The following is a 12,697-nucleotide window of genomic DNA, read 5'->3' on the forward strand; positions in this document are numbered from 1 at the left end:
AGGTGGAAAAGGCAACAAAATTAGTGATTTATTCAGAGGTGTTGATAACATTTTCCAGCGGGCATTTAGAACTGGAGATGCATGGGAGTTAATTGATGAGTTTTTTCGCATGTGGGAAAACATTGGCATTAAAAACCAGAAGGTCAAAAATTCTAAGCCATTGATATGTAGCAGCAGTAAATTAGGTCCTGAAATGAAGCAGCTTCCAGAAGATATGACTATCACACCTTGGAGAGGAATGCAAGGAGTGAAAGATGAAAAATTTGTCAAAACAATATTATCTCATGGGAGGTCAAGGGAATTATCATTGGAGGAAATGTCTGAGGAATTTCAAAAGTAAGTTTGTTGAATTATTTTTATTAATTTCTAGATTATAATTTTCTTTTAAATAAAACATGTTGTTCTTGGTAGTATTTGTTTCACAAAGTTTACATGAAAATTCAAGAACAAATGGTTAAATTGTTGAATGAAGATAGTTGGGATGATGTTGTATGCAACTATCCAGATTCAAGTTCTACATCAACATTAAAAGCTTTTTATCTTCCATTTAAAAAGGTATCTTGATTTATACATTCATTTTTATTCATCTGTGTACTATTTTTAACTTATAACTTACATATATATTTGTTTATTTTATAAAAGATGAAGAAGGATGATAATGAAGCAACAGATAGTTTCAAAACCTTTATTGAAAAAATAAAGATCAAAAGACTAAGGAAGCAACGTATTAAGAATTTTGAACTTGATCCAACTCTTACTCATTTCATTTGGAATGGACTAGACACTATTCAATATCAAGTAATACAAGGCGGCTGTGAAGGCATTACTAAACTCATACCTAAAAGGGATTATGCTTTAGTTATTGTAGATATTTCCCATGGTTTCAATATTCCAAACATTGACTATGATAGTGACCCTTATACATGTCAAGCTCTTAGTAAAGTGGTTGCGGGATTTGTAGAAGTTACGTCATCACCATTATGGAGATTTGTGACATTTCATTCAGACACACAATTGGCAATGATATTGTCAAGCTATAAGGGCAAAACAAATTCAAGGATGCAGCTTACATGGTAAGACGTTTAAAATGTATATTTGATTAATGTCAAAAAATTCATTTATGTACAAGTTAATTAAAATTTTACTATTTCATGTTACAGGCAAAAGTCAAATCTTCTTAATCGTGAAGATCAACTATTTATAAATGATTGTGAGTTCATTCATATTGATAGTTGGGAAAACGATGATAGCTATATGTCTATGATTTTTAATCGGGTAGACGGAAAGAGTCATAGCCAAATATTGACTTATGATGCTATTATGAGAAAACTAACATATGAAGACAAAGAAGCAAAATGAGAGATAGTTAACATTTATCAAAAACCACAATTATTGATTAACTATCTTATAGACATATGTTCAAATGAAGGAGATTGGGTTCTGTATTTATTTTATGGCTCTGGTAAGTTTTATTATATGGAATTGAATTTCAATATGTTATTTTTTAATTAATATTTCGTTGTACTAATTTACTTCATTATTTCTTTTGTGTTTGATAATTAGGTACAACACTAGCATGTTGCCTTCAAAAAGGAAGAAATTGCATTGCAATTGAAAAAGATTCAATACAGTGCAATTTCATTCAGCAAAGAATTAATGCTCTTTAATTTCTTCCAGATGCAATGCAAGAAATTGGGTTGAAGAAAGGGGACTTTAGTGAATCACGTGTGGCAAAAAAGGCAAAGGAACCCCAACCACCATTACATGGAATGTTTGGAAAGACATACATTGGGAGATTCACAGATATCAAAGATCTATTAGAAGAGGAAAATGAGCAAAAGGAAGCAGAAAATATTGTAGAAGAAGACAATGATGAAACTCTAGAGGACGAAGAGTTTGGATTACGTGACATTGTTGATTAAATTTAAGTTATGCTTGGAAATCAAGCTCATTTTTTGTAACTATTAAGTAGTTATACATATAATGTTTTGACTTTGACATTTTATGAGAAGAATATACACTCAATTAAGGTTGTTATGCGTTCAATATTTGTAATATGTGATTTTCGCATTAATTTTTAAGTTAATCATTATTTTTTGAAAAAAAAATGATTATTATTATTTTTTGATATGAAATTCATAAAAAAAACTATTATTTGACCATTTTTAGTTAAAATTTTTGTATAAAATTGTGATTTTGACATGTCAATTCTAGCAAAAAATTATCAAAACGTGTAGTTTTTTAGTTATATTTATGTTAAAAAATTGTTATTTTTATGTCAATTGTTAAAAAATATTGTTTTTTAGAAATAATTATTTCATGTGGATTGAAAAATTAATTAACGATGTATAAATATGTAGAATATCGAAAATTCAAAATATCGACCTTCTTCTTTAAATATGCAAAACAATAAAAACCCCACTACAAAAAAATTAAAATTAAAATAAAAAGAAGAAAATGTGAAGAAAAAGACCACTTCAAAAAATATTAAATTTACAAGATAATTATTTACATTTCATACATTAGAGACAAAAAAAAAAGCCTTTTAAAAAAAAGGCCTAGTGTAGAATTACCACTTTTTTAAATCAGCATAAAAAACACTACCATTTTAAAACGCAATGTACATAAAAAAATTTATAGTGCCAAAAACTATGCTCTAAAAAAAACATGTGTGTTTTGCATCACCCCTTTCAAAATCGGGTCACTTTTTTTCTATCTCTACAAAATGGGTAACAGTATGAGTTCATGTTTCAAAGTTTACATTGTTATCATCTTTAACGGTAGTGAATGATCAGTCTGCGGATATGTGGGTGTTGATTATGCAGGTGATTTGGAAAAAAGGAGATCTACTACAGGTTCTATCTTTACTCTTGCAGGTGGAGCAATTAGCTGGATGTCAAAGCTTCAAGAAACAATAGCTTTGTCCACTACCGAATCAAAGTATATAGCTGCTTTAGATGCCAGTAAAGAAGAAATCTGGTGAAAAGGTATACTTTATGAGATTGGAAGGACGTAGGAGAAAGTGAATGTAGTTTGTGACAATCTGAGTGTTCTTCATTTGACTACAAATCCATCTTATCACAGCAAGACCAAGCCCATTGATGTAAGGTATCATTTTCTAAGACCTGTGATCGATGGCGAAAAAGTAGCTCTCAAGAAGGTCCATACACAGGAGAATCATGCAGACATATTCACGACGCCAGTTACATTAGAGAAGCTTCGATGGTGTTTAGATTCTCTTGGCTTGCAGAAGAGATGATGAATGGGCATGGGCAAGGGATTAGAAAAATTGTTGTCAATGTGGAGATTATTGAAATGTGACCACATGTAAATGATTTAAATATGGGTAAATCTGATTTTTACTGCCAGTTAGTTTTATAATGAGATTTGTAATGAATATGAGTTATGTAACAGAGTAGCCCATATTAATTAGTGAATGCCCGAGAGGTTGTATCATGGAGAATCATCTTTGATTAATAAATATTTCTAATCCCTTGTCCCGTGGAGGTTTCCTTGACACATTGTCAAGGTTTTACCACGTAAATTCCTTGTGTTTACTTGTGTATGTTTATTTCAATTTACTATTCAATTTATCTATATTTCTTTCTTGTTTAATGAACTCCTAAGACCAACAAGTGGTATCAAAGTAAGGTGAAGACGGGATCACGTTGAAAAAATAGAAGCGCCTCAGTTCGAAAATCATGGTGTATTGAGTCGTCGTCATTGGAGAGGATCAAGATGCTAGCCTGCTGTGAAGCTCAGCCACTGACGAAGTGAAGGGGCCATTGTTTTGAAAACCCTGCACAGAGCTGTTGAAGTCAAGATCCTAAAAGCCTTTCACAAAGCCATTGAAGTTAAGATCCTAAAAGGAAGTGGTCGATGTTCTAGCCAAGACTATGTCCTTCGTCATGGATGAAGAGGAAGAGTTGCTAGTCAAGGGGCTGAGAGAAAACTAATAATATGTTGTCATCATTATCCATTGTTAGAGCCATGTCTCTGTTGCGGAAGGCCCTATCGCTGGAGAAAGTGAGCCTCAATTTAGAACCGAGGTGCCACGAAACTTGTATAGAAGTCGTGAAAAATTTGTGAACCACGGTTTGAGGGAGAAGTCGAAAGAGCCACGTCGAGTGGTCATCAATGGAAGAAAAGACGCCGACAGAGCCAGTAAGATTCATTGAATGTGTTGAAAAATGGCAACAAGAAATGCTAAAAATAGCAGTTTGGGTACCAGTGTTGTATTGGGCAACAGGGGATAAAAAATGGAAGTGCTAAAAATAGCATTCTATTTTTAGCAGTTCAGTGTGGACTCCTATTTTAGTCAGTCCCTGGACTAGAAATAGGAAGTAAAATTCAAATTTGATATTAACAGCAGTTTGAAAATTAATTAATTAATTCATCTTGAGTAAATTAGTTAAGGAAAAACAAACTTGAAGTCTATGTGAGGACATGCAACAATTTATCTATTAATTGAGGAATTTATCCATCAGTTAAAGAGATAAGGATGAGTTGTAATATTGAGTTGTAATTAGTTGGCTGAGTTAACTGAGTCAAGTCCAGTTAGATTAATTTAACAATTTGTTAAATTAATGAGAGTTCAGTTAGTTAATGCTTGCATGCATGTAACTACTGTATTTAATATAACTGAGTATTCACTCATGGATAACTCATGCATGTCAGTTTAGACAGAGACCCATTTGAGATCAGAGAAGGGACAATGTACTATCAGTTGGATGAATATTTTTCCTATAAAGAAAGCTCATCCATGATGAGGATTTATCTCCTTCAGGACTACGGAATTGGATCAGAGGTTAGTGAGTGTGTGAAGAAGCCAATTCACACAAGTGGCTACACTGGACCCCAATCAAAATTGCGCAAAGAAATAGGAGGCTTGGAGGGTAGACCAGAGGTTAGATAGAGGCCCTTGACTGTCTATGAGCAGCAGAGGTATTGCAGAGAGAGCAGGATAGATTTGAGCTGATTCTTTTTGTAATACTGGCTATATTTCCACTTGTATGATAATACATAATTAGGGTTTTAGGCTAAGCCTTTCCCCGGGTAAATTCTTCTGTGTTATGGTTGATTACTTCTCATTCTCAGTTATATCTGTTCATGCTTGATGATGCTCATATCTGTTTAAACTTCCGCAAAGTTTATGGTAGAAGTAGATCTAGTGTTATGCTTTAGGACATTACATATATTAGGTGATCTACAGTGAAAATTCTACATGGTATCAAAGCAAAGGTGATCAAGGAAGAACAGTATACAAGCAGGAGAAGTTCGAAGTTTGGTTTCTGAATATTTAATAGAATTGTTATCACATCTATTTCACTGATGGCGTTCAGTGGTTTAAGACTCGAATATGCCCTCGATGGAAGTTTGAATTATATAGCCTGGAAGGATCGCATGGAGGCAGTATTAGAAGATAACGGTCTAAAGGACTTCATTGATCAAGAAGTCCAGAAGCCGATTGATGCTACTCAATTAGCGGAATGGAAAACGTGTGTGGCTAGAGCAAGGAGAATCCTCCTGGAGGGAGTTCGAGATCACATTGTCTCGAGCCTCCATGGGAAGGAGACTCCGTTTTCGATGTGGAAAACATTGAAAGATCTTTATCAGAATAGCAGCGATCAGAGGAAGCTCGTGCTGAAAGATAAGCTTCGAAAGATCAAGTGCGAAAAAGGTGACATGATCTCTATGTATCTGAACAAGCTCACCACATGTAGGGATGAGCTTGGAAGTGTAGGGATCATGACAGCTGTTGATGACATGGTGAGTCTTGCATTCCTCGGTCTTCCTAAGAGCTGGCATAGCTACCAGGACTCGTTTAATGGAAGAGAGAAATTGCCAAATTGGGAACGACTTTGGTCAGATTTGATGCAGGAGGAAATAAGAAGAAGCACCAGAGATGGTTCTTCATCCATGGAGGATGAAGAAAACTGTGCCTTAGTGAGTAAGGCAAAGAAGGGGAAGGAGAAGGTTTCTCTTTCAGAATCCAATTCTTCACATGGTGGGAAGAAGTTTGACAAATCGAAAGTGCGATGCTTTCATTGTCATGAGGTGGGCCATTTTGCTCCAAATTGTCCACAGAGGAAATCCAAGAGGGAATCCGTGGAAGGATCTAAAGGTGAGGCACTTGCTTCATAGTTCGAGTTGGATTTCACACTCTTCGCATGCATGGTTTCATCCATGGTGGGAAGTGGTTGGTTTCTTGACAGTAGACCTTCTTTACACATGACCGACGACAAGAGTTTGTCCAGTACTTTGGAGGAGAAAGATCTCCAAATACTCATAGCGATGGGTAATGATGAAGAGTACAATATCTTAGGTGTAGACACGGTTATTTTTCAAAGGGAGCATGGAGCTCGCCTTACCTTGACCGATGTCAAGTATGTACCAGGACTGAAGAGAAACTTGGTGTCGATCGCGATGCTGGAAGACAGAGGCTATGATGTAGTCTTCAGTAAGGGAAAGGTTTTCCTTAGACACATCATCACTAGAAAGGTGAAGCAGATCAGTTCATGGGTCAAGAACCTGTATGCTCTTGAGGTTCAAGATGCATGCAAAGCCTTGAGCATCAAGGCAACTGATGGAGACTTGGTGGTTGAGAGGGAGAGTATATTACCTCTCAACATGCAACGCCAGAAGAAGTCTCAGACGATTGTGGAGTAGTCACAATAGGGGAAGCTGAGAGGAGATCGAGTAGAGACATATACTCATGCAGAGACCTCCAGTAGGGGGAAACTTCAAGCCAGGTGGGCAGAGGAATCACATGCAGCCATACCTCCAGGTAGGAGGTGGGGCAATGTGGAGTGATCGTCCCAAGGAGGAGGGGCAGGATCCTTGAGGTACCCAACCTCTTTGATTCGACTTTGCTACAAGAGCCCCGATGAGGAGTAGCAGGACTGACTGATTGGGTAGAGACAGATGTGGATGGAGCGGCAGAGAGAGCTACAGTGTAGGAATCCCAAGATAGCGCAGAGCTAGTAGGTTGCAGCAATGCGAGAGGCACAAGTGTGTTGCACCAGTGCAGGATGGCACATAGAGGTGTGCAACGGTGCAAGATGCATGGAGATGTTGCAGTAGCGCAAAGGTCAGAGAGGGAGCACTTTTCAGTAGTAGTAGAGCTTCAGCATCAGAGTATGTTTCTAGCCCAACGGAGAGGTCAGTTGGGAGTTTTTTTGTTCCGAGAGTTGCTAGAGAAACCACACTTGGTAGAAGTGTTGCATGCAGAACATTCCGAAGGTACAGGATCAGGTTCAAGAGGAAGCCTTTCTTGTTGAGAGGAAGTGTTGAAAAATGGCAACAAGAAATGCTAAAAATAGCAGTTTGGGTACTGGTGCTGGATTGGGCAACAGGATATGAAAAATGGAAGTGCTAAAAATAGCATTCTATTTTTAGCAGTTCAGTGTGGATTCGTATTTTAGTCAGTCCCTGGACTAGAAATAAGAAGTAAAATTCGAATTTGATATTAACAGCAGTTTGCAAATTAATTAATTAACTCATCTTGAGTTAATTAGTTAAGGAAAAACAAACTTGAAGTCTATATGAGGACATGCAACAGTTTATCTATTAATTGAGGAATTTATCCATCAGTTAAAGAGATAAGGATGAGTTGTAATTAGTTGGCTCAGTTAACTGAGTCAAGTCTAGTTAGATTAATTTAACAGTTTGTTAAATTAATGAGAGTTCAGTTAGTTAATGCTTGCATGCATGTAACTACTGTATTTCAGATAACTGAGTATTCACTCATGGATAACTCATGCATGTTAGTTCAGACAGAGACCCAATTGAGATCAGAGAAGGGACAGTGTACTATCAGTTGGATGAATATTTTTCCTATAAAGGAAGCTCATCCATGATGAGGATTTATCTCCTTCAGGATTTCGCAGTTGGATCAGAGGTTAGTGAGTGTGTGAAGAGGCCAATTCACACAAGTGGTTGCACTGGACCCCAATCAAAATTGCACAAAGAAATATGAGGCTTGGAGGGTAGACTAGAGGTTAGATAGAGGCCTTTGAATGTCTATGAGCAGTAGAGGTATTGCAGAGAGAGAAAGATAGCTTTTGAGTTGATTCTTTTTGTAATACTGGCTATATTTCCACTTGTATGATAATACAGAGTTGGGGTTTTAGGCTGAGGCTTTCCCTGGGTAAATTCTTCTGTGTTATGGTTGATTACTTCTCATTCTCAGTTATATCTGCTCAGGCTTGATGATGTTCATATCTATTTAAGCTTCCGCAAGTTTATGGTAGAAGTAGATCTAGTATTATGCTTTAGGACATTGCATATATCAAGTGATCTACAGTGAAAATTCTACAGAATGTTCATATAAACAAGCCTGCTGCTAAGCCAGTTCAGGGAATTTTCTTATTTAAAAGGAATACATCTAAATTGCATATTTCAGAATTGTTAAAAGAGAAGAAATTGGTTTCTTACAGAATATATAAATTGTTCAATTTTTTGAGATTTGATAAGCGGATTTAAAAAGCTTAGATTTTTTAGTAAAGGGAAATATATTAAAACAGAAAAGGGAAATTATGTTTATTTAATTTTTAAAAGGAAATTCTTTCTGAAATTCTGAATCAAAAAGAATACAGAAGAAATTGGAAGTTTAGCCTGAAATTCTGAATTGAAAGGGATACAAAAAGATTGAAATAGGGTTTAATTCTAGAAAGTTTTAAGAAGAAAACCAGAATTTTTTGCTTTTTGTTTTACCTAGAAATCAGAAGTTTTTTGAAAACCTAGCTAACTAAAAGGTGGGGAAATAAAACCCTAGTTGGAAATTAAGAAAGAAGAGGAACCAAGATACCATAGTAGGAGGATTTGCAGGAAGAAATGGCAACAATGACGAATGCAAAGTTCAAGGTGGAGAAGTTCATCGACAAGAACAATTTCGCTTCATGGAAACTGAAAGTTAGGGATTTTCTTGTGCAACAAGGGTTGCACAAAGCATTAGACGAGGTGAAGAAGAATCTTGTTGGCATGAGAGATTTGGATTGGGAGAAATTGGATGCCCGAGCTCTCAGTACCATCAGGTTATGCCTAGTGGATGAAGCTCTCTTCAATATTGTTGAAGAAACTTTAGCAACAAGTTTGTGGGGAAAAATGGAAACGTTGTATATGACCAAGTATTTAACCAACATAATTTATCTTAAAAGGAAACTATATAGTCTTCTGATGAAGGAGTGTACAAAAATTGCAGAACATTAAAAAAAATTTAATACATTTATTTGTCCATAGTTAGATATGGAAGTTAAATTTCAGGAAGAAGAAAAATCTATCACTTTGTTGTGTTCTTTGCCCAAGTCATGGGACCACTTTTTAACTTTTATTAGTTTGAGCACAACTGAATCTTTGGAATTTGATTCAATTGTGGTAGATTTGCTAGTTGAAGAAGTGAGGAAGAAGTTCAGTATTCAAACCTCTGCATCAAAAGCCATGTTAGCCAAGGGTCGGTCAAAGGAAAAGGGGCTCTTCCAGGACAAAATCAAAGGGAAAACCGTGTAAAGCCAAATGTTGGTACTGCAACAAAATTGGATACCTCAAGAAATACTGTTGGAAACAAAAGGAATCTGAAAACCTAAAGAAAGAGGAAAATCAAGTTGATTCAAGTATTGTTGATGAAGTTTTATTCGTTGAATTGAGTATGGTATATGAATCTTTACCTGTTTGTAATGTCTCTCATAATTATGATAATTGGTTGTTAGATTCTAGTGCTTCTCATCACATGAATTCGCACATAAATTGGTTCACATCATATGAAGTTGTGAATGGTAGTTTTATGTTTATGGGTAATAAGTATCCTGCCAAACTATTGGGATGGGAAATATCGAAATTAAAATGTATGATAAGACAGCTAGAACATTAACTAATGTTATACATGTACCTGAATTAAGGAAAATTTTGATTTCTTTGGGAATGTTGGACTCATAGTTACAAGTTTATAAGTCAAAATGGAGTGTTGAAAGTCTCAAAAGGCGCCCTAGTTGTTATGAAGGTAGACAAGGTCGGAAATCTTTACAGACTCAAAGGAGGCACTTAGGTCAGTGAGGCAGTGACTGTGTCAGAGAAAGAAGAAGAAGGTACTCGCCTGTGGTATCAACAATTAGGTCACATGAGAAAGAAAGGTCTTCAGGTACTGATGAACCACAAATTGCTTCATGATTTGAAATCCTTGAAGTTAGATTTCTGTAAACATTGTGTGTATGGAAAAAAAATGTAAACAGAGATTTAAAACTGGAAGTCATAATAGTAAAGAAATTTTGGACTATATTCATTATGATTTGTGGGGACCATCTTCTACTGTATCGTATGGACGTGCATTATATTTCTTAACATTTATTGGTGATTTATCTCGAAAAGTTTGGTTCTAATTGTTGAAAAAGAAAGATGATGTATTTAATGTTTTTAAACAATTTAAAGCTATGGTGGAAAAGAAAACAGGCAAATCAATTAAATGTCTAAGAAATGACAATGGAGGTGAATTCACTTCTCTAGAATTTGTAGATAAGAATGAAGGGATCGTTAGAAATAAAATTGTTGTTTATACTACTCAGCAAAATGGTGTTGCTGAACATATGAATCAAACTCTTATTAAAAGAGCCAAAATCATGATCAGCAATGCTAACCTACAAAAGGAGTTATCAACAGAAGCAGTATCTATTGCTTGTTATTTAGTTAACATATCACCTTGAGTTGCAATAAATTGTAAAATTCTTGAAGAAGTTTGGTTGGGTCATTCTTGCGATTATTCACATTTAACGATTTTTGGATTTGATGCCTATGCTCTTATTCCTAAAAATCAATGCTCAAAATTAGATCCAAAACCGAAATGTTATGTCTTTGTTGGGTATGACTATGCGGTGAAAGGATATAGGTTGTGGGATCCTTCTTCACAAAAGATAGTCATTAATAGAGATGTAACATTTGGTGAATCTTCTCTTTTAAAATCAGATGTTGAGAAAGTTGAACAGGGACAGGTATCACCAAATTAGCAAATTCAATTGGAGGCTAGACCTTTTTCATAAATTCAAAAGGAAGGAGAGACTTCTGAAGAAAAAGGTGAAGAAGTTGCAAAGGAAATTGTTGAAGTTCTAGAACTAGTTCAGCCACCGGTCACTCTAAGAAGGTCTACAAGGGAAAGAAAAACACCCAAAAGGTATGAAGATTTTGCTTCATCTTTTGCATTTATTACTCAATATAGGGAACCTTCTTATTATCAGGAAGCAATAGATGATGCAGATAGAAAAAAGTGGAAAAAGGCTATGGATGAAGAAATGGATTCCTTAGCCAAGAACAAAACTTGGGATCTTGTAGAACTTCATGAAGGGATAAGTGTTGTTGGATGCAAATAGATCTTAAAGTTGAAGCGAAATGTTGATGGCAATATCGAGAGGTATAAGGCGAGGTTGGTTGCAAAAGCCTATTCTCAAGTTGAAGGTATTGACTCTCATGAGTTTTTTTCACCAATCGTAAAACTTGTTTCTATTCATATTGTGTTAGCACTAACTGCATTACTTGATCTTGAGTTAGAACAGTTAGAGGTTAAAACAACCTTTCTACATGGTGATTTGAATGAAGAGATTTATATGGAACAACCAGAGGGTTTTGTACAAGGTCGCGACAGAAGATTAGTTTGCAAGCTCAGGAAATCATTGTATGATTTGAGACAGTCTCCCAAGCAATGGTACAAGAAGATTGACTCCTTCATGGTGGGTCAGAACTTTATTAGAAGTGAGCATGATCATTGTGTATACTTCAAGAGTTTCAGTGGCATATTCATTATCTTGGTTTTGTATGTTGACGATGTGCTTATTGCAAGAAAAAGCATGGAAGAGATCAACAGGTTAAAGGCTCGGCTCTCTAGGATGTTTGATATGAAGGATATAGGAGTGGAAAAACATATCTTAGGCATGGACATACATAGAGATAGCAAAAATGGGAAGCTTTGGTTATCACAATAGAAGTATGTGGAAAGAGTACTTGAAAAGTTCGGTATGAACAGTGTGAAACATGTTAATGTTCCATTAGCTTCCCATTTTAAACCTTCTTCGATTTTGAGTCCTAGAACTGATGAAGAAAAGAAGTATATGTCTCATGTATCATATGAAAATGTTTTAGGAAACTTAATGTATGCGATGGTATCTACAAGATCTGAAATTTCACATGAAGTTGGATTTATCAGCAGGTTCATGGAAAATCCAGGTGAAGAACATTGGTGAGCATTGAAATGGGTGATTCGGTATTTAAGAGGCACAAGTGACCATTGCATCATCTTTAACAGTAGTAAATGATCGGTCTGCGGATATTTGGATGTTGATTATGCAGGTGATTTGGACAAAAGGAGATCTACTATAGGTTTTGTCTTTACTCTTGCAGGTGGAGCAATTAGCTGGATGTCAAAGCTTCAAGAAAAAGTAGCTTTGTCCACTACTGAAGTAGAGTATATAACTGCTTCAGACGCTAGTAAAGAAGCAATCTGGTTAAAAGGTATACTTTATGAGATTGGAAGGACGTAGGAGAAAGTGAATGTATTTTGTGATAGTCAGAGTGTTATTCATTTGGCTACAAATCCAGTTTATCACAGTAAGACCAAGCACATTGATGTAAGGTATCATTTTCTGAGACATGTGATCGATGGCGGAAAAGTAGCTCTAAAGAAGGTCCATATTCATGAGAATCGTGCAGAGATATTCAC

The sequence above is a fragment of the Pinus tabuliformis genome, chromosome 2_2 (assembly GCF_031772625.1).
Source record: "Pinus tabuliformis cultivar Carrire ecotype Pingquan chromosome 2_2, CPIR1, whole genome shotgun sequence".
NCBI lineage: Eukaryota > Viridiplantae > Streptophyta > Pinopsida > Pinales > Pinaceae > Pinus > Pinus tabuliformis.